The sequence below is a fragment of the Canis lupus genome, chromosome 16, assembly GCF_048164855.1.
Source record: "Canis lupus baileyi chromosome 16, mCanLup2.hap1, whole genome shotgun sequence".
NCBI classification, from domain to species: Eukaryota; Metazoa; Chordata; class Mammalia; order Carnivora; family Canidae; genus Canis; species Canis lupus.
The window spans coordinates 25,642,700-25,665,060 of NC_132853.1; the positions used below are offsets into that span (position 1 = coordinate 25,642,700).

Sequence of the window (22,361 nt, forward strand, 5' to 3'; positions counted from 1 at the left end):
AATATATAAACATTCTCACTAGATTAAACAGTTGCCAACATTTTATAATATCGCTCTACCCAGAGTAAAGTTTAAGTAAAAATGAATGAACTGTGAGGTCTTTTTTAAAAGTGATATCGGCTACAGACCTATTTCTTTCCTTTTCCTTAAAACATTACTCCTCAAAAGAATTGTCCCTCTGTCCTTAATATTATCAGTTTGTGTGTATGTAGGTACACATATACATGCTCTCTCTTTAACTTCTTATTATAAAAAATTTCAAGTATATGCAAACATAGAAAGAATAGAATAACAAACACATAACCAACCATCAGGTAGCTTCAACTCTTGGCCAAACTAGTTTTATATCTTGCCCCACAACCTCATCAGATTATTTTGAAGCAAATTTTAGACATCATGTTATTTCATTTATACATATTTCAGTATATATTTCCACAATATAAGGCCTTTTTTATTTTTAAAGATTATATTTGAGAGAGAGAAAGAGCACAAGCAGGGGGAGAGGCAGAGGGAGAGAGAAAGAGAGAAGACGACTCCCTACTGAGCAGGGAGCTGATGCTAGGTGGATTTCCATCCCAGGCCCCCAGAATCATGACCTGAGCCTAAGACAGCTACTTAACCCATTGAATCCCCCAGGCATCCCTTCTTTTTTAAAGCATAGTATTATCAGGCCTGAAAAAATTAGCAAAAATTCTCTAATATAAAATTTCCAATCCATGTAAGTTCCCTGATTATCTCATTTTAAAAAAATCATGTTACAAGTAAGACCTATTTACATTGCAATTTGTTGATGTATCTCATAAGACTTTCTTTATGTATCGGTTTCTCTTCCATCTCCTTTTGTTACCTCCTTCTATTTTCGGAAGAAACAGGACCATTTATCCTACAGTGTTTCCTTTCCCTGCACACTGGGGTTCGCTGATTGCATCCTGATGGTGTTCTTTGGTTTCTGAAATTTTCTGTAAATTGTGAATTACACCTAGAAGGTTGGTTAGATCAGATTTTATTTTTTGGCAAAAAATATTTATTTTTTAAAAATTTATGTCATGCGCACCTGAAAAGAATATTCTCTGTCTTCAGGATATAAAGTTACATTTATGTTAGTTAGATTTACCTCCTTAATTGTGTATCTTCTAATGCCATGTGTATATATTATTAAGTTTACACACATACACACACAGCTCTCTCTCTTTTTTTTTTTTCACACACAGCTCTCTTATGGACTTTGAAAAGTGAATTAAAATGTCATGCTACTGGGGATCCCTGGGTGGCGCAGCAGTTTGGCGCCTGCCTATGGCCCAGGGCATGATCCTGGAGACCTGGGATCGAATCCCACATTGGGCTCCCGGTGCATGGAGCCTGCTTCTCCCTCTGCCTGTGTCTCTGCTTCTCTCTCTTTCTCTCTCTCTCTCTCTCTGTGACTATCATAAATAGATAAATTTTTAAAAAAGTCATGCTACTAATTTTCTCTTTATTTCTCCTTATATTCTGTAGCTTTGCTATACAATGTTAATGTTATATGATATGTAGATATGCATAACTTTAGGAATTCATTATAGACTAAATATAATATACCTACATATCCTTTTTAACATTTCTAAGTGTCCTTTTTTTTGTTTAGTGCTTTTTGTTTAAGATTGTGACCACTGCTTTTCATTTTGTCATTATAAACATAGAAAAATAGATACCAAACTGTGTAAAGTATTATGTTAAAAAAAAACAGTATGTTTATATACAATGTTATAGATATAGATACAGGTATTTGAGAAACTAGAAGGAAACAGACCAAAATGTAAATAGTTTTAAACCTCTGAGTGATGGGATTATGGGCAATTTAAATTTTCTTCTCTAAAGTCTTTCCAACGTTTTTTGCAGTGAGCTTGTGTTACTTTTATGAGGCTCAAAAACCTATTATTTTTACAGAAGAAAATTGTAAAGAAAGTATGCAGTGTAGCTTGGTTTCCTTAATGTTTTCAGCATATTTTCTTGCCACAGCCTAAATAATGAGCCAGGGACAGTGCCGCACATCACCACCTCCATATTTGAATCACAACTAGCATCATACACATGACGTGACTCTTCCAGTGATAGGTTGAAATGGGAAAATTTGATTGGTAGAAATTGTTACATGAGTGAGGAAAAATTTACCAGAGTCTTTGATATGTTTTGAGGTCTGGGAGTAGAACATGGGAGGCCTCCCGAAAATCTGTCCAGCATTCACTCAGGCTCTTTTTGATTCAGAGCCAAATAACAGACCCTTCAGTTGAATTTTTCTGTCCAGACACTGGCTTAAATGAAGGTATACTTAACTTGGAAATATCATTTCAGCTTTTGGCTGGAATAGCTGTTGTAGAGGAGCTTCTTTAGATGTGAAGCCATGAGGGAGTTCTCTGAGTACATGCATTTTCACACATCTGCTAATGCAAAAGCCCCAGTGTGAGCATTAGTACTCAGGAATGTGATGTGGATTTGAGATGATCTCCCCAGGATTTTGGCAGGTCAGGACAAACATTATCTTGCTCCCATATGTTTTTGTAGGATCTTGAAAGGGAAATCATATACATTTCCTTAGACTGACATGCTGAATTTTCCCACATATACCAAAAATCCCTCTCAGCAAAAATAAATTCAGCAATATGTATATATGACATTCATATATTTAGCATCTGTTGTCAATACGACTGTATAACCTGATGGCAATTGGGAGTCACATACAGTTTGCATTTACTTTGATTTATGTTTAAATGGCTTCTCTCAGAAAACCTGGCCCACAGATAAAAACTGTGAAAGATCCCTTATTTTCAATAAGGCCTTTTTATTTGTTTCTATTCTGCATTTCCTTAGGTGCAACGTACATGGGGCTAGATTTCCTCATTTTCACTATTTTTCCATGGATAACACTATTCCCCCACATGGACACCTCCTCCCACAGTTTTGTAGTATCTGATATGTATGTGACACATTCAGTTTAAAACAACCAGGGAACCCTTGTGAGGCTAAGAAATTCAACAACAACACATACTATGTACAGAGACTGGATCCGTTTTTTAATCACCCTTGAGCAAACCCAGTCCTGTTTCATATGGGTTTTGACAAGCAGTAGGTACTCATTTAATGTTGACTAACCTTTTTTCTAAGGCTTTTCATTCTCTAGTCCTACTGGAGAATGATATATCATCTGCCCAAGTAGCTTGCCTCCTTTTCTGGTCAAATAGATTATTAAAAGTTGAATAAAGATAGCACTCGTGTTCAGCTACTTAATGGTCTGTGTGCCAAGGAAAGCACATTGGTTGGTTCTCATTGGCATACAAGCTGATAGATTTAGTCTTACCTCATTCTGTGTCACAACTCAGCCCTTCTGTAGGACTAAACCTCATTCTGAGAAGGTAATAATCCCCCATCACTATTTGTTTTCATGTTTCGTAAATGAGTTTTCTTGCTACAATGTCACGTGCCTAATCAGATCAGTCCTCCAGTTAGTTCTTTTATCTGCTTATACCACATACTTTTCAGGCTATCAAATGTTATTTAAAACTAGTATTGTGGATTTCTCTCTCTCTCTCTCTCTCCCCCTCCCACACACACACACATAAGGAGGAAGGTCATAAATCTTTGACCTCTTTTATTTTATGCTTATTTACTCCCAGTGACTTAATATTGAGTTATTTCACTGGAAAAAGATGATTTCCACAGAGAAGCAAGAGCTAGGATTTTGCTCTATAAAGAAAACATGCAGAGGGAATTATTATCAATTTGATGTATTAACAAAAAAAAATTGGTCTTGGGTTCTTTTCCTGGAGTCTTGAACCACTGAGCTTTACTTCGTCTGAATTTTTCAATCCAGAGGGGTAGGTATCATAACAGTGTATCTTGTATAGTTTGTTGACTGCATTCTATTCTGGAACTGTTACATTATTTTTAAGATCTTGTGATCCACAGAAATACTGGTATTGTACCAGTTCTTATTTAATTGCCTGTTGGTACTTTGACATTAGTTCTTATTTCCACTGTTGTTTTTTAGGGGGAAAAACACGGAAAAAGTCTCAAGTTGGGTTTTCTTTCCCCCACTCATTTTCCTTGGTGAGTTATATAGTTAGTTATGTAAAAATGTTCTTCTGTTTTAAAATATGTGAGATTTTCTAGTCCTTTGAAAAAATGGTTATAGCCCATTTTCCATATATTACTCACCATTAGCGATCTGCCTGCCAAATGATCCCAGGTGTGGGATTGCAGCAGGTAATTTCCTGAGCTGTATGGTACAGATGATTTTCTGTGTTGGAAGATGCTATCGGCTCACCTGGTCTCTTAGTGACAGAGAAATCCTTTGTTTATTCATTTAGTAGGCAGATTAACCCTAATGAATATTGGCTTCCTGGAAATAGATACAGGTGACAATGGCAAAGTGAGGAGTGGGGAGAAATAAGACAAATTCCCTTTTCTTTCTTCACTTAGAAATAATGGTGGCTTTCATTGGAGAGTGTTTTAAGTCAGAAAGGAATGCAAAATATTTTAATTTAAAAGCTAGATTTAAATAATCCACCTTCCTCTTTTAGTTTTGAATGTCTTTATATTGGATATTCAGAAGAACTAATGATTTTCTAATTTTGGCAAATAAGCTAAACGTGTTTGTGTCTTTCAAATTAGACTTACATGAAAATACTTAATTAAGCACTTCATGCTGGTTTGGGCACAAGCAGTCATTTGAAGAGGAAAATGCAATACTAAGATGGCCTTGCACTGAGTTAAAATTTTATGAATTAAGAAAGTGTATCATTCCTCAATCTCTCCTAGCATACGAAAGAAAATATGCTATGCTGTGTTCATTTCTATAGTCTTTTCATACCACTTCAGTGACATATTTATCTGTTTTCTGAGGAGCAAAGATGAAGGGCTAATATAGCCATTAGAAAATTATTCAGTCGTACTATAAATTGTAAAGAATTTTTAGGGCTAAGCTATTTTAAATTCTTTGCGATAACATTGGCAAAGAATTATATATATGAATATAATTATGGATATTCGACATAATTGTCAACAGCATATGATGAAATGTTCCTGACTGCAACTCTGAAGTTTTGCTTACTGAAGGAAGGAGTACTTTACAACATTTTTCTGCAAATGCTTTTGGAGATACATTATTCCCAAGACATGAGTGTATAGACACAGATGTAAAAATCTCTTAACATTCAACCAAACTTTTCCAGATCTTAAAGCTATAATTTATTCCTCACTCTCCAAAGACTCCCAAAATGTCTTCTTTTACATAACTTTATCCATTGGAGGAAAAGTTAAAATTCTCCTCTTCCACATGCTAAATGATGGAGATAGGCTTTTCATGATGCATTTTGTAGTTGACTATAAAAGCTCTAGGATTTCAAGGGAGAAGTGAAAAAACAGAGTTAACTTCTTTGTGAAGATTTAAAATTTATGATTTCTCCTCGCTATAGGGGTGAGATTCTGCTTGAATTGTGTTATGGAGAGTCCTGAATAATGTAAGATATATATGAATCAGAGGTAGTAATAAATTCTGAATGAATCTTTGGGTTTTTACTTTAGATTACTTTATCCTTAAAACCAATGTTTCTATAACCTCTGACCGGAATACAGAAGATCCAAAGTACTTCCAAGGGTGAGAATTTTTCCTGGCCTCTGTGTGAGTAGTTTAATTCATTCTGATTGTGTGGTGCAGGATAGAATGTGATGTGAGTACATCAGAGATATATTTACAGATTCTTAATTTATATATCACCTTGCCAAAATATGAGACAATCCTTTGCTGAATTGTCAGGAGTATTTTCAAAGATATTGGAAAAAGAGAAAGCAATGTGTATGTGTTCTGTTATCTTCAGCTGAACCACTGCCTCTGTTAACTGGATTTTTCTTTCCTTTTAGTGAAAAACCAAAGGACAACAGTCATTATACGATTTTGTATTTTAAGTATTTTCATAATCCAACATAAATTGGCCCACCCAAGGATTATGTCTGTCTTATAAAGATGTGTTTACATAGTCATTGGGTGAAAGATTGCAGAAGTTGAACCACTAGTTTTGAAAGTTGAGCCAGACCAGGAAAAATCAGGATACAATTTGGCACTTATGGAGACGAAATGATTTCCTTTTTAGCTGCTGATTTCTACTGGGAAATGTATCCTTGGACTGAAAATTGCATCCGGGAAAATGTTTATGTAGTGTTTTTCAAATGACTGATTATTCTTCTAACCTTTAACATGAACTGTGTCTAATTTTGGTCTCTCTTAACTCTTTCATGCCTGGGGAACTTTTCTCTGTGGGAAAAAATATTGCTAACAAACAAAACTTTATGACTTTGGATACAATAATGGCTTATAGGGTAACAACAATGGAAAAAGGGGTAAAATTTCTTCTTGAGTTAATTTTCCAGGTGGTAGTATAATGCCCTACAGTTAACCACCCTTTATCACAGGTGCTTAAGTTTGTTTTTTTTTTTTTTTTTAAGATTTTATTTATTCATGAGAGACAGAGAGAGAGAGAGAGAGAGAGGCAGAGACACAGGCAGAGGGAGAAGCAGGCCCCATGCAGGGAGCCTGACGTGGGACTCGATCCCGGGTCTCCAGGATCAGGCCCTGAGCTGAAGGCAGGCGCTAAACCACTGAGCCACCTGGGCTGGTAAAGATAAAGATGCATCATTTATATTGTGATGCAATAGTTTTAATCTACTGAAACAGCTATATCTCCCCCTTTTATTCCACCACCACCTGTGAAGTAGGAGCTTCTTGACATTTTCATGGATCACCTTTGCCCTGTGAGTTCTTCACAAAGATCAGATTATATGATATTTTCTTTCTTGTTTATTTTTGTAGCTTTTCTGGCTAAGTGATTGTCTGTCAGAGATTGCAGGGGTCTTGACTTCATGCCCATTCTCCACTCAGGAACCTAGGTAACTGAAGCTTCAGCAGTGAATTATTGCAGGTGACAGTGGCGGGGAGGGGAAGGGTGGGGGGAAGACATTGGAGATCTCACGCTGGTCATTTCTCATAATTCATGGGTTAGAATTGTGCTGTCTGGTCTGATAGCCACAGCTCCCTTTGGTTATCTAAATTCAAATGAGGGAAAATGAAATAAAATTGATAATCGAGTTCCTCAGTTGCACTAGACACATTACAAATCTACCATATTGGACAACAGAAATATAGAGCATTTCTATTACCACAACAAGTTCTGTTGGAGACCACTGGACTGATGTTAAGGAGATGGGGGAAATCCAGTCTTCTTGTGTGCCCAGTGGTGAGGAAGAAGCAGATATTACCAAACTGCAATAATGTCTACTATTGTTGGCAAACTATGTGCTTGCAGCTGAGATACTTTAAATCCTTTTTATCCCCTTTGTATGTACGTATACAAAGTGAAGAGGATAAGATTGATAGAGATGTATACATACACACACACTGCTTCTAATTGCATGAAAAAGAAAACATAAGAAACATGCACTTGAAACTAACATATTTTGCCAAGGAGTCCTCATATTAGATATCCTTTTGAAGGAAGATCTGTACTGCATTCGTGTGGCTCTGGAAAGAAAGACCATAATTCCCACTGAGCTCAGAAAATGTGATTAAGGAATTTGAATGTAATTACCCAAAATTTGGCTTTTCTTTTAAAGAACCCATTCATTTTAGAGATTCCTTGATACTATAAATCTGACAACTAAATCTGGTTTTTTTTGGAAGACTTCCACCAGGAATAGTGAGAACCAAGGATGAGTACATAAAAAAAAAAAGAGGCCTATACATCGAGGACAATCTGAGCAATATTATGTTTTGACTTAAATCAGATTTTATCTATGGCTGATATACAGAGGGGATATTTAGTGGAATGTGTGGGGCTTTGTTCAAGATTCATATCTTATTTGATTGGTGTACAAGCTTACTTAAATGAATGTTGGGGCAACAATAAATATACGTTCAACCAAAGCACATTGCAGTTATTTGTGAACACAGTAATAATAATAGATTTGGAATCTTTTCTCTATTTTCAAAGACAAAGTTCTCTTTAACCAATAATCAACAGATTAAAATTTGATAAGTAGTAGACCTTCAGTGCTTCTCTATACCAAATGGCTTGACAGCTGTGTAAAATCCCCAGAACGCAAGTAACCCAGCAGAGTTTGTGACAAACTGTGAACCAGCCTTTTTAGTGTTCCTGCATGGTCTTGTCAAACATCTGGAAGTCAGCGTGTTTGCAGTCACCTCACAACATGACTTTGCATTTACATCATTGTGCTAGCTGGTAAAAGTTGTTTTTACTTTTCTTTCTTTCTTTCTTTTTTTTTTTTTTTTTAAGGAAAAGAAATTCAGCAACTTTTGGTCTGTCACAAGGTCAAGTGATGATTAGTGATGCAGCCTCCCCTAAACATATGTTTAGCTCAGAAAACTTAAATCAGTTTCCCCCAAATTTGGTAACCATTAGAGTACTTCCTAAGTCACTTCCGGACTTCAAGCCTAAGGTGGGGGGGGGGGGGGGGGCGGGGACAGTACCAGAGTGAGTTCCCCGAAGTCCTCTACCAAAGGAACTTAATTTGGCAGCTGATCCAGCCAAGGAAACACTCACGCAATGGCAGCACTAGACAGGAAACAGTTTTGAAAGTGCTGTTTTGATAGAGGATCATGAGATCAGGCAGAGGGCTGTGAACTTTCTGTGTAGCCCAGGCCATGTAGCACAAGGCTAGCCACCTGAGGGTAGGGGATAAGAAAGGAAATGAAATGGGGAGGGCCATATAATTTATGGGCAGTTTTCTTTTCTTAAGAGAAATGCTCAAAATCATGAAATTCTTTGAAGTAGAGCAACAAAATTAATGATTTTGTTGTTGCTCTTGCTTTTGTTTTTGGCAAAACATTCCACCATCATTATTCACCTTTGCGTTTTTAACGTGATTGTTAGCGTAGACTTCAGGAGCTAACCTCATCAATTCTAACCACCTTTTTATAGCTCTCAGAAGAGCTGTCTTCCAAGGAAAATACTGTATTGAGCAAAGGTTGTACTTTTGGAAGACGGACGTTTTATAATGATAAGTTTTGACAACTCGCTCTGGTCGCCATGTGTCTCGCAGGCCTGCTGGTGGGTGGGTATTTGTCAGAAATGAGAATATGTCTGAGAGGGGCTGCTTTATAGCAGCCAGACTTGATTTTCAACTTCCAGGACTTTGAGCCTCCTTAAAGCACTCTGGAAACAGAGAGGAGGAGCTCCGCCCATCCGCTGCTCTCATATGTGATGTGGACCTGAGCATCCAGTTTAGGGGGAGGTGTAGAGCCTCCATTTTAAAGACACCTCTTGTCCTTCCGTGAACATCTTGGTGTTCTTCTGGGCCCACGTGGTAGAAAGTGCAAATGGATTTCTTTCTTTGGTGAGCCGCTCTGCAAGGACCATAGAAGCCATTTTTGTGCATCCCAGAAGATCATTAAGTTATATCTTGCTTAATTGCAACATTTATTTTTTTTTTATTTTTATTTATTTATTTATTTTTTTTTAATTGCAACATTTAAAAGAAAAACAAAATCCATATTGTGCTTAACAAATGCCACCAATACTTTTCTCTAGACCTATTGTGATTCTTGTATTGTTTGCAAAGCTGTGTTGTATTCCACAGCATCTTCACCCACACACTTTGCTTCTATGACTCAGACAGCTGGCAGGTCCCAGAGAGAGCATATGGATGATGCCCTAATAGCATCTGTCCAGTTGATCTAATCACATATTTGGTAGACAGCTGAAAAGCCCACATTCAACTTTACGGAGTTTATGTGACTAGTTCTAAATTTACCATAAGCACTTTTTTATCTAAAACTCTTCCAAATGCTTATTAATACTTAATAATAATTGCATAAGTATTTCTCTCAATTCTAGTTTCCAGAGCTCCTTTAAAACCAACAAATAGGGATCCCTGGGTGGCACAGTGGTTTAGCGCCTGCCTTTGGCCCAGGGCACGATCCTGGAGACCCAGGATCGAATCCCACGTCGGGCTCCCGGTGCATGGAGCCTGCTTCTCCCTCTGCCTATGTCTCTGCGCCTCTCTCTCTCTCTCTCTCTCTCTCTCTCTCTCTCTGTGACTATCATAAATAAATAAAAATTAAAAAAAAAATAAATAAAACCAACAAATAAAATATGCTTCCAATTGTGAGAAATTAATCTGTACAATTTACTTGCCATCATTAGTTCTCTAATATTCAAAAGAATGAGCAGTACAGCCTGAGGAAGCCCATTCATCAGAATAGCACAAAACTGATTCTCAATTACCTCCTGCCCGGAACACTGCAGCATGGTCTGACTTGGTCTCTCACATGCCACTTCCTGCGGTTTATCCTGCATAATGTTGATAGAATCTTTTCCCTCCAGTACTGCTTTAATGTCACTCTACTTTCAAGAACCTTTGGTGATATCCCATTTTACAACGTCAAGTCGAAATACTGTGAATGAATATTCAAACTTCTGGCCATGCTTCTTGTATATCCCTTCTGGAAGCACCTGCACTCAAGTCAAATTGACCTTTTCAGTTCAGTCTCAAAATGGTTCAGATCCTAGCTCCTGAAGCCAGTAGCAATAAATGTGTCTCCTGAGGTCTTATGAGAGTTTTTCTTCATAAAATCAGTGACAGACAAGGGTTCTGGTTGAAACTGGAAAAGCAGGAGGCTGTTTTACATGGTTAGATTCAGGAAGTGTTCATCGCTTTGATGGATGCTAATTCCTTAGTTGTGTTTTCATAATATTGGGGTGTTGGAAAGCTAGCACTGGGGGATAGATGTGACTCTGCCTCTGAGGGCCCTTCTGTGTAAGGGCAAGGTCTCTATCCATTGGGCCATGGTGGGATGATATTATTATGCCATCAACTTTCACTGACAACAAGCAGTAAAATGTCAACAGAGTTGGAATAGTAGTCCTTGGCTCCTAGGTTGGTGTGTTGCCTTTATGGCCAGATAGCCTCATGTATTTGGCTAAGTGTCACCCATGATTTCTTTCTGGAGTCCATGCCATACACACTTTGTCATAGGCAGATAAAGAGTAGGTTTTAAATTTGTCAGTAGAAAAGTTAGCATCAATTTTGGAAACCATGGATTCAACTTTTGCTTGCTGATTTGCATGCCAGGCTATGGTCTCATTTTGTATTTAAGGGGTGGGTTGCATATTTCTACTTCTGTCCAGGAGGTCCAGAAGTATTTACCATCATCTGGATCTATCTTCCTATGATAAGTGCATTTTCTCTGTTTTACATAAATTCTATTAGCTCTTCAGCCCATTAATGCTCTCAGAAAAATTGTAATAATCTGATAATACCTTGAGTTTATGGGGAATTGCAGCAATATCTTCAGGAAAGATGTAAACCCCATTTTACAGATGAAGAAATTGAGACTCAACTATTAGGTTATTTTTGCCAAGGTAAACCAGAAGTGGTGGACCTAGGACTAGAGCCCACATTTCCTGACTTGCATTCTACTCTTCTCTCCACTTTGCTCTCTCACTCCGTGAGTGATGATATGTCAGTATTTGCCCATGCATGAGATTTATAGCTGTATAAGATATTTGGAATCCTATTTGATTCTAGAGGAAACTCTGCTACCAACCAGCTGTGCTGACTTTTTACAAGTCCGTTTAATCTTTCTCAGAGTATTTCTAAAATTCTTTCCAGTGAAAAACTACAAAGTGTTTATAATTTTATGATCCTAATTCCATTTAAACAAAGTTAACAGTCATATCATAGACATTTGAGAGTTCTCACCTGGAATTTTTTGTTTCATTTCTTAATGACATCCCTGAAACCAGAAGCGGGAAGAGTTTCTGACTTTGTTTGAATTTTTACAATTTATCTTCTGTCCCTCTGCCTTGGTCTTTCTCAGTTTTGAATTAGGTATTAAAATCATTAAGCCAGGGTACAAATTATAATTCATTAAGCAAACTCATCATCTATTTTACATTGTTAAAACAAAATTATATTCCACACTCTAACCATTAAGTGTGAACAGTTTATTTTTGAGATTTAAAAATAAAGCCTAAACATAGAAGTGCTGTTTTACCTTTACTAACTTATTATTTCTCCACAAAGGCCTTTCTTCCTTGATGCCCATGAGCCCCTAGATTTTCAAAGCGTAGTGGTCTGCACGTCTCTGTTTTTCTTTCCCTGGGAGTGCTGATTAGTGACTTGCGGTGTGGATTCTGATTTATCGCAGACCAGAGCTGCCCCTTAGGGGCTGAGCAGAAACACTCATGAAGGAGCCCTGATTAAAAAGAGTGGTAATGAAGACAAATGTTTCAGAGGGAGTTGAGAGAAAACCAGTCCTTGGCATTCCCCGTAGCTCCTCTGAGCTTTTGAAAAGGAGGTAGTGGTAGCCAAAGGAAATATTTCTCCTTTGTTGTTTATTTCTCATGGCACTGGAAACATTTTTCTTTTCCTCCTGGGTGTTCTAATTCTCACTTGTTAACTGCTTTTCATGCAGGGTTGCAATTAACCCCTGGCAGATGCCTCACCAGGTTTCCCTTATAGCCACTCCATCCCCAAAGAAGTTTTTAATGCTTTGACCTATAACCATTTTTAAATTCTTCAGACTTGACACTTTTGCCTAATTTCTCAGATCATTAAATCACACTTCTGTTTTTTCCCAATGATTTTTACTAAATTTGATGTTAGGTAGGTGCCTATAATCACCTTCCCTTCTTGTTTTTACAAGACAGAATGCCAGTAGAAGAAACAAATTCTCATTCACTTGGTAATTTTTATCAAAACTAAGCCAAAAGTTTCAAATCTAGTGTTATGTCCATAACTGAAGACACTGTTCCAGAATTACTTGAGTCTAGGTGGGAACTTTGCAGATAAGTGTCATTACTTGATCTGGGTCTTTGGGCATCACCAAATCAGTACTGTCCCACCATCTGTGGCTCTGAACTATAATCCACTGCCCTGGTCAAACGTAACCAAAATCCTGTTTTCTTTCAGAAGAATCTCTAATGTTGGAATTAATGCTAAGGCTCTAGATTGTGACAAGCTTACACAGTGAACCTCTGAACTATATTGAATGGTCAGAACCATTGGTCATATTTGGAACACAGAGAGAGAAAGAAAGTACCTTGGAAGCTATGCAGTATTCCGGTGAGCAGAAGCAAACCACCATGCATGTGTCTGGTTAGTGGGCTGTATACTCTGTTCAGTGCTAAGTGTTCAAGGTGGGGAGAAAGAAGGGTAAGAAATAGAAGACAGTCTGCTTCCCGCCCCTGTCATTAAGAAGCTCCTTAGCAGTTCTCCCTGTGTTAAGGCAAGAGGGAGTCTAGGTATCCTTAGAGAACCTTGTCAAATATCCTAGGCTAAAGGAAAATTTAAATCTAATCCTATCAGATGAACAAAGCTGATTAAAACAATCCTTAGTGTAAGAAGAGCCTTTAAAGTTACCCTTGTAAAAAAATAAAATAAAGTTACCCTTGTGGCCCTTCTGGCATTTTTACTTCTGTCCTAAGGCAAAACAAAAACAAGGAAACAAACAGCAATGGCAAAGAATTATGAGCTTAACATTTCTCAGCTATAAGGGAGTTTTAGAGGTTGTTCCATGCTGATGAGCATAGGAGATTAAAGATCAACATTCAAGATGAAAGAGCCCTCACTGAGAGAAGACTTGGGTAAAACCTTTCACACTTAGGTTGCTTCTTTTGAGGTTTGGTCTCTCTGAACTCTTCCCCAACTCTAAAGGCAAGGTCAAGGTCTGAGTCTAGGCTAAATGATGTCAAGTACAAGGGCTGTAGGAAAGGCCAAAAAGTGCCACAACTCATCTGGCAACAGATGAAGATTGAGGCTGCTGGACTAATGGCCAAAATCGAAGGATTACTTCAGGAGCATGCTCCAGAGTAGTAGAATTCCATGCAAATTAGAGCCATTTGACATTACTTCCCTGTTAACTGGGAAAGAAAGATCCTTTTAGTAATTTCCAAGACTGCACCAAATTCCCCCCAAGTACTGATGGACTCTTCCTGGTCTTAAATACTGGCATACTGTTCTTTATTTTTTCTGGCTTCAAACAGGCATATTAAGATTTATTTCATGGATATCTGAATCTTTCTTTGAGTATCTGGGAACACATCAGAGAAATCAGATAGAAAAGAGGGAAAAGGAAATAGGTTATTTCCTTAGCCTTTTGAAGCAAGTGAATTGGAAGGATGCTTTCTGTGACGTTCGTTGGCCCACAACTGCCCGGAATCTCCAAAACACCATCTTTGTTCCTTATTGTATAATCTTTAACCAAGTATTTCACAGACATATTTAGTGCATGATTTTCACATATGTATTCCCAGGATCCATGGAGCAGAGTTGGAAGAGATTGAAGCAGTAAGAACATTAGAAAGTAATTGGAAATTGAGAGATGTACCAAGGAAGGAATCACACAGAAAAGGGAGAAGAGGTAGAGTTTGCCTGATTTGGAAAATACATATTTTTTAAAAAAGACTTTATTTATTTATTCATGAGAGACACAGAGAGAGAGAGGCAGAGACACAGGCAGAGGGAGAAGCAGGCTCCATGCAGGGTGCCCGACGTGGGACTCGATCCCAGGACTCCAGGATCATGCCCTGGGCCAAAGGCAGGCACTCAACCACTGAGCCACCCAGGCATCCCAAAAATACATATTTTAAGTAGTTTGCTTCAGTGCAGGATGGTCAGCCAGTAGAGTTAGATAGGAGTCAAGTTCAGCATAGCAGCAGTTGACCTACTTCAAAAGATGAACGAAGGAAATATAATTACACAATAGGAAGATCAATAATAATAGTGATCATTTATTGATTTTTAAAAATATGTGTTAGGCACTGTGCTCCATATTTGTGAGCATTATCATATTTAATCTCCATTTTATAAATAAGGAAATTGAGGTTTTACCAGAATTAACTCAGCTGACGGGCTGGTTGAGCCAGGACTTCAGAGCCCTCACCTTTTATACCAAGTTACCCTGCCTCCCTGTGTGACTATGGTCAATTGATCCATTTAGAAAACATGAGAGTTGAACTGTACAATTTCTAGATTCTTTTGGTTCTACATTCTAGGAAAGTAGTATAAAATTGGGAGAACCCTGTCATGGTAAAACATTTGAGAGGAACTTTAGAGATTGTAATACCATGTCAAGTTAATGCCACCTAGCATGGATTCAGCATATACTGTATAACAGGCATTATGTCATTAAATTTATGACATTGAGTTAATCCTCAAAACAATCCTTTGACATAGGTTTATTGCCCCTAAGAAAAATCGTAAACATTCGTAAAGAGTCAGCCATATCCAAGATATAAAAGATAATTGCCTAGATTTCAAATGGCTTTAGCTATCATGAAAAATTGAAATTGTGAAGCAACAAGTTTTTAAAGGAAATGCTTCTCCAGAATAGTACTCTGTATCTTTCTCTTACACAGTTTTTTTTAATAAAATATTTTTCAGTTAATTAATTAATCTATAAATTCTAGTATGGTTACCATACAATGTTGTATTAGTTTCAGGTCTACAATATGGGGATTCATCAATTCTATATTACTCCATGCTCATCACAGTAAGAGTACTCTGAATCCCCTTCATCTATTTCACCCATCCCCCACCCCCTACCTCCCCTCTGGCAACCACCAGTGCTCTATATTGAGGAATCTGTTTCTTGTTTTCTCTCTTTTTTTCTTTGTCTTGTTTCTTAAATTCCACATATGAGTGAAATCATATGGTATTTATCTTTCTCTGACTTACTTCACTTAGCTTTATACCATTTAGATCTATCCATGTTTTGAAAATGGCAAGCTTTCATTCTTTTTTATGACTGAGTAATATTTGTTGGTATCTATATTTATCACAGCTTCTTTATCCATTCGCCTATTGATGGATGCTTGAGTTGCTACTGTATCTTGGCTATTGTAAATAATGTTGCAGTGAACATAGGAGTGCATATATCTTTTCAAATTAATGTTTTTGGTTTGGGAGGGTAAATATCCAGTAGTGCAGTTACTGGACTATATGGTAATTCTTTTAGTAAAATATTTAAAAAATTTATTAAAAGTGATACATTTTCTTCACAATTTGAACTCATGTTATTATTAGACTTCTCTCTTCAGAATAGCTCCAAATTAAACGTATGAAGTTTCTGGTAGGTTGAAATTTCCAGAGTCTGACTTGGGATAACATCAGGACCCTCTGAGATAGTGAGAACACCTAAGCTCCGTGTCATGCACCCTGTTTTATGTTTTTCATAGTGACACTATCAGGTATTTGATATTATCTTCATTGTAACAAATGATTATAAATACAGAGTTGTTTCTTAATAGTTAGTACTTTTTGTCACTTAGCCCTAATTGTCTTAATTCAAGGACGTACTCTGTTAGTGCTGGGGAGCTAGTCTAAGGATGACTTTTCTGCAGTAATCAGATTACATCAGTGTCAAGTGCCCACTAATTATGAAGAAATTTATATCTGCATTAGGTAAATGTCATTTCACCACAGAAGCCTGAAATGAGCTATTTATTTCTTTAGTTAGCATACTATCTAGTTGTATTATAAACAAGCTATTGACAAAATTTAGCCCCAAGTCCATTTGTTCTTGAGCAGGAAATAGCTAGAGGATGGTCAAGTACTTCTAGAGATCTGAAGGGAAATGCCCTGCTTTGTTTTTATCTAATCAGCTAACTTGTCACCCTGAGGTCCTATGTATCCACTATGGCAGGATTTGGCAAACTACTCTACTACCTGTTTATGTACAGCCCATGGGTTGAAAATTGTTTTCACACTGCTAAATGGTAGAAAAAGTCAAAAGAAGAATGTTTTATTAAACCTGAAAATTATATGAAATTCAAATGTCAGTGGCTATAAATACTGTTTTAATGGAACATAGCCATATTCATTCATTTATGTATTGTCTAGGGCTGGTTTTTCACTGTGGTAGCAGAGTTGAGTAGTTGTAACAGAGACCATATGGTCAAAAGATACTTCCTGTCTGGCTTATTACAGAAATGTTTGCCAACCACTGATTATAAGATCAAATCCAAACTCTTTCCTAGCATGGTGTACAAAACCTTTATGATCTGGCTTCTGCATACCGTTCCTGTTTCATCTTCTGTACTTTTTTTCTCTGATAAGCAGCCTAAGGTCTAACCGTTCTGTACTAACCATTCTAAATTACTCCAACTTCTTAGACTCTGACCTGCTTTCTGCATATCTAAGTATTTCCTCATGCTAGTCCCTCTGTGTGACATCATTCCTTTCTATCCTGAGTACTTGTTGCACATTCCTATTGATCTTCCATTCTTTTGGTTTAAGCACCTCTTCTCTGCAATCCTAGCATTCTGTGCTTGTTTCCAATTGTGCTTCTTCACCAGACAGCAAGCTTTTATAAGACATATTGTCTCCTGTTCATCTTTGTAGCCCTAGTAGTGTTTCTCAACCTAAACACTATTGGCCTTTTGGACTGAATAATTCTTTTTTGTGGGGTTGTCCTGTGAAGTTGTAGGATGCTTAGCAGTATTGCCAGCCTCTACACGCTAAATACTAGTAGCCTCCCGCCCCATTGTGACAATCAAAAATGTCTCCAGACATTGCCAGAAAACTCCTGGGGGTCATAATTGTCCACATCTAAGAACCATAGCCCTAGAACTTTGCACAGTCACCAGCCCATAGTGACTACTGAGTAAATGTTGAATTATGTATTGTACACTTCAAATGGATGATTTGTATGGTGTGGTGTGTTAATTAACTCTCAATAAAGCTGTTTTTTAATAAAAAGATTTGATTTACTATTAGTTGTCATTAACATCGCTATTATGGTGGTTTTTATTTGTATACTAGAATAGTTGCCAGCACAACTGATAATGTCATATGCAGAACTCGCTGGTGCCAAATCTACGTTATCTTATTTAGTACTGACTTGGGGCCTGGGAAGTCGACCTGAGTTTTGCCTGTTACTTTTTTGGGAAATGCAGACACAAAAAGATTTAGTAACTTACTGAAAAGTCACATAACTAGTAAGTGTATATGAAGGAGTATAGGACTCAGCTCTGGTCTGGTTTTAAAACCTGTGTTCATATCAGTTGACCATGCTGCTTCCACAAGCCAGATATTAGCCACAGAAGCCTAACTTCTTGGTGCAGGGGAAAGTGCACATACCTGCCAAAGACAATGCACATAGATAGTAGATACGAGCAGTTTCTAAATAATGGGAGCATTATTTTTCAAAATATGAAATGGCGAGTTTCTTTTCAGTAAAACAGCATACATGCTCTATGGTGGGTTTTTTTATTCTGTTGTAGTTGCGTTGGTTTTGTTTTCTTAGAGTATACCAAGGGGACACCAGTTTTTCTTCCATGTCTTTTAGATCTGGGGGGGGGGGAGCTATTCTAAAGCATCATAAAGACCTAATATTCATCCAAAAAAGGAAATTAATAGGTGGCCCTATGGGTTCCATCTTTCACTTTGCCTTGGAGTAGTGGCTTGAAGTGAATATAATCTGGAGGACTGGTAATCTTTAGAAGGGTTCTATACAGTAGAACTTTCCACAGTGATAGATTTGTGCTTAGATCTATCTAAGCTCTCTAATGGGATATATACATGTATATATCTGTGCTCTCTAATGGGATATATACATGTAGCTGTTGAGCACTGGAAATGTGACTGATATAACTGAAGAGCTGCATTTTTAAGTTATTGTTAATCAATTGAAATTTAAATGGCTGTGTCTAGTGGCTATCATATGGACAGCATAGCTCTGAAAAGTCTTAGCTTTGATAAAAGCACAAGCCTCAGCTTAACCCTACCAAATATCTTAGGGGTCAGAGACTCCAGTTTCAGACCAAATAAATTACCAGTGTCAAATACATAGGAAGAGTGTAAGAGATGTATTTTCACAGTACAATTTAAAAGGTTACCGTTATACTTTGGGTATGTGACTCGTAGAGGACAGAATTACTCTGTAGAGGGTAAACTCACGTTGCAGTGCTAATTCAACATTTATGAACATCTTCTAGTAAGCAATTTTGTATTTCTTTCTGTTGATTTGATGGCTACAGTGATAAATTATCCATTAAGGAGCAATTTTGAGACATTGAGGAATAAAATGGATAACGCAATGTGTTTGTTTTAGGTGCTTAAGAATTATTGTTGCAGTGAGAGGCTTTTGCTTTACTGAAATTCTAGAATTTTTTACTAGAATATTTGTTTTCTGGCTCTTGATCCAAGTAACAGCTACATTTAGAAATTCGGGAGGAAACTAACAAAATTGTTCTTCTTTGTCTATATTGCTGAGTATTTTCAGAAGATGCGGTGTTTTAGAATATTCTTTTTGTGTCCATAATATTTTACTTATGGTGATGAGAATAAAATTGATGTTACATTGATATATTTTCATGAGCAATACATTCTTAAAAAGGAGAAAAATACAAATAAAATTAAAATTACAGCTTAATTAATTTAAGATGGACTTTGAAATAATTTTTGGCAAGTTATATTTAAACCCATTTCATGCCTTTGCCTGTGTTGGTTTATTAAATCTAGTGGATCTTAGAGAAAAGCAACTTGATTATAATGGTGACAGAGATGAGTTTATTATTCTTGCATTTTTAAGAGTTATTGTTAATTTTTTATTTATATTCATTTTATCCCAGCACTTGGCTTATGTGAATTGCTAGTTATTGAAGTTTTGAAATATAGATGCATTTTTCACTTGATCTTAGCCAAAAGGCAGAGAAGCAATAGGTGCATTCTTAAAGATTATTAATTATCCTCCTTAGAATTGCAGGTGATCTAATCTAAAAATTTGAAAGATGTAAAAATTAGCTTTAAGATATTTTTTCCCTTTCCCTTTTCCTGACTTGCTCCTTTTAAGGAAGTGTGATAAGGTTAAAGATGTCTGTGATCTGGCCAAAAGACTTTCACAAATACTGTTTCCATATTTGTGGTTTTGGTGTTTCCTCTTACACATGTGTCTTCCTTCTTCAGTTTCTTACTCTGTCAAGAGAGAATTGGCTGCTCTGTTTGGATTCTGTGCATATAACAGATGGGCTCAGTGGGGCTTTGTCTATAGCAGAAACCATAATGTCCAGGAGTTGGTGAGCTAATTAAGAAATTTCCTCAAAGGATGCCTTGTGCGGACTGCTTATCAGAAAAGATGTGAATGCTATTATTGATGGTTTCCTGATCTCAAATATGCAGCAGAATTCAGTGTGATTAAAAGTTGCCACGCCTCATATTCTAGGGGGTACAAAAAATGAAAAAAAAAAAAGCATGCTTCCTGATTCCCAGGAACTCGGAATTTGGGTGATAAAGATAAAATTCTATTGACTATAGTAGAAGGCAGATCAAGCCCTCTTTGAGTGCATAGGAGGGAAAGACTAGTTCTAACTGTGTAAGTCAGAGAAAGTTTAGTGGAAAAAATGTCATTTGAGCTAGGAATTGAGGAATCAGTAAAATTTTGATAAGTGAAGATTGAGAAGGCAGCAGGGCATACACGGCACTGGATTAATGTGAAGACAAACTGGAAGCTGCTTTGAATATACAGGAGAGGATATGTGAGGGGAAGCTGTGGAAGCCCCAGCTGTCTAGGGAGATGAGGACCAGACTATGGAAGGAAAGTGCTGAAGAGTTGGGATAGGGGACAAGGAAAAAAAGGATTCTGAGATGGGTAAGTGATGAGTTTAGAAAGCTTTTTCTAGCAGCAGGATTGAATAGATGTGCAAAGGACTAAGGAAACCATTAAGTGGTTATCACAATCAAACATTTATCAGGTAATTGGTAATCATACCAACTGAGGCTTAATTTGTAAAACCCACATAAAAGTTGCCAATACTCACCCCCACCCCCCCCACCCCCAAAGTAACACTCTGGCATTTAGAATGCAAAATAGAAAAAAAAGAACACTTTCATTGTAAAGTCCATGAAAAGCTAGTTTGTGATATATTTTTTTAAGATTTTATTTTTTTGAGGGGAGTGGGGAGGGGGACAGAGAGAGAGAGAGATTGTTCATGAGGAGGGTGGAGCAGACTCCTGGCTGAGCAGGGAGCCTGACTCAGGGCTCCATCCCAGGACCCTGGGATCATGACCTGAGCCCAAGGCACACACTTAACCAACTGAGCCATCCAGGCATCCCTAGTTTGTGATTTTTAATTAATAAATAGTCACAATTTTTGTGTTCTTTTCCTTATGAAATGATCGTATGACACTGGGCACATTACAGATGGTAATGTGGTAGTTTGATAGTGGGTGATTTAAGATACATTTTGTCCTAATCTGCAAGTGTCCTGACAAATGTCAAGTAAGCAAAAAGCATGCCTCCCTGTGCACTTTGTTCATTTGAGTGATTTTTTTCAAAAGGATAATACTGAAATGGTACAGGCGTGAAGCCAAGTGAGAGCCCCATGGTTGCCACTGCTACTTTTCCTTATCAGCACTGTCACTTCTCTTTGCTTTACTGTGGCTCACCTGTACAAATGGACTGGGCTGGTTCATTTAGGTAAGGTAGTGAGTATTCATCCTCCTTTACCCTGAGTCTTTATATCAGTATATAAGTTTGACAGTCTTTAACCAAAGCCCTTTATGTTTGTGTATGGGATATTTGATTTTTTAAGGATTGATATTTATGGGCAGGCTGAATCACCTATGTTTTTTATTATGAGCTTATTCTAATCCTATTAAATAATTATAATCTTTAATCCTATTAAACAATTATGCTGAGATACTCAAGTTCTTAAAAGAAGTTAGCTAAGAGTACATTTCTAAAAATGGAGTATTTTTACTCTCATTTCCTCCTTTCCTTCTTCTTTTTCACTGTATACATACCCCATCTCATTATTTTATGTATCACATGTAAGATTCTGTTGCTTAATTTTTAAAACTGAGTTCTCATTTATTAATAAGGTTCAAGGCTAATAATCACTCTGTACCATATTATTTTATTTACTCTTCTTAACAATTCTGTGGGGTAGTAATTATTCCAGTTTTAGTCATTAGAAGACAGACTCAGAGAGTTTAGGTAACTTGCCCCAGGACACAAGGTTAGTAACTGGCACAGCCAGATTTAAAACCAGATCTGAAGGACTAAAGCCACTGTCTTAACCATTATACTTCCTTAACCACTGTGCCTTCCTTGGTGCCAGATAATTTGACCCCATTTTGGATAATAGAAGAACACTGGTCCAAAGAGATGTTTCCATAGAGGAGTCATGGAATTTTAGGAATGGAAGGGTATATGGAGGTCATCAGCCCTCATGTAAAGCAAAAGTCCTGTCTATCTGAGAAGTGGTCTTTATTTAATTAGATTCATACAGTGCCCTGAGTAGTAATAGTACTGGTAACAGCATCCTGTGTGTGTGTGTGTGTGTGTGTGTGTGTGTGTGTTGTGGGGGGAGGTA

The 22,361-nt window shown here is 37.3% G+C and overlaps 1 protein-coding gene across 11 annotated transcripts in view; it reads left to right on the forward strand.

Moving 5' to 3' along the window:
* The window catches only part of BCAS3 (BCAS3 microtubule associated cell migration factor), a 592,168-nt gene that overhangs the window by 352,192 nt on the left and 217,615 nt on the right, over positions 1-22,361 (forward strand). Inside the window, exons 24-27 of one of the 11 annotated variants that reach the window (XR_012008696.1) lie at positions 4,022-4,080; positions 5,557-5,629; positions 5,893-6,144; positions 8,046-8,285. The exons of the other annotated variants lie outside the window; for them this stretch is intronic. The gene's annotated coding sequence lies outside the window, so the exon portion shown is untranslated. Of the gene's footprint in view, positions 1-4,021; positions 4,081-5,556; positions 5,630-5,892; positions 6,145-8,045; positions 8,286-22,361 lie in introns of those variants that run through there. 11 annotated transcript variants of the gene reach the window in all.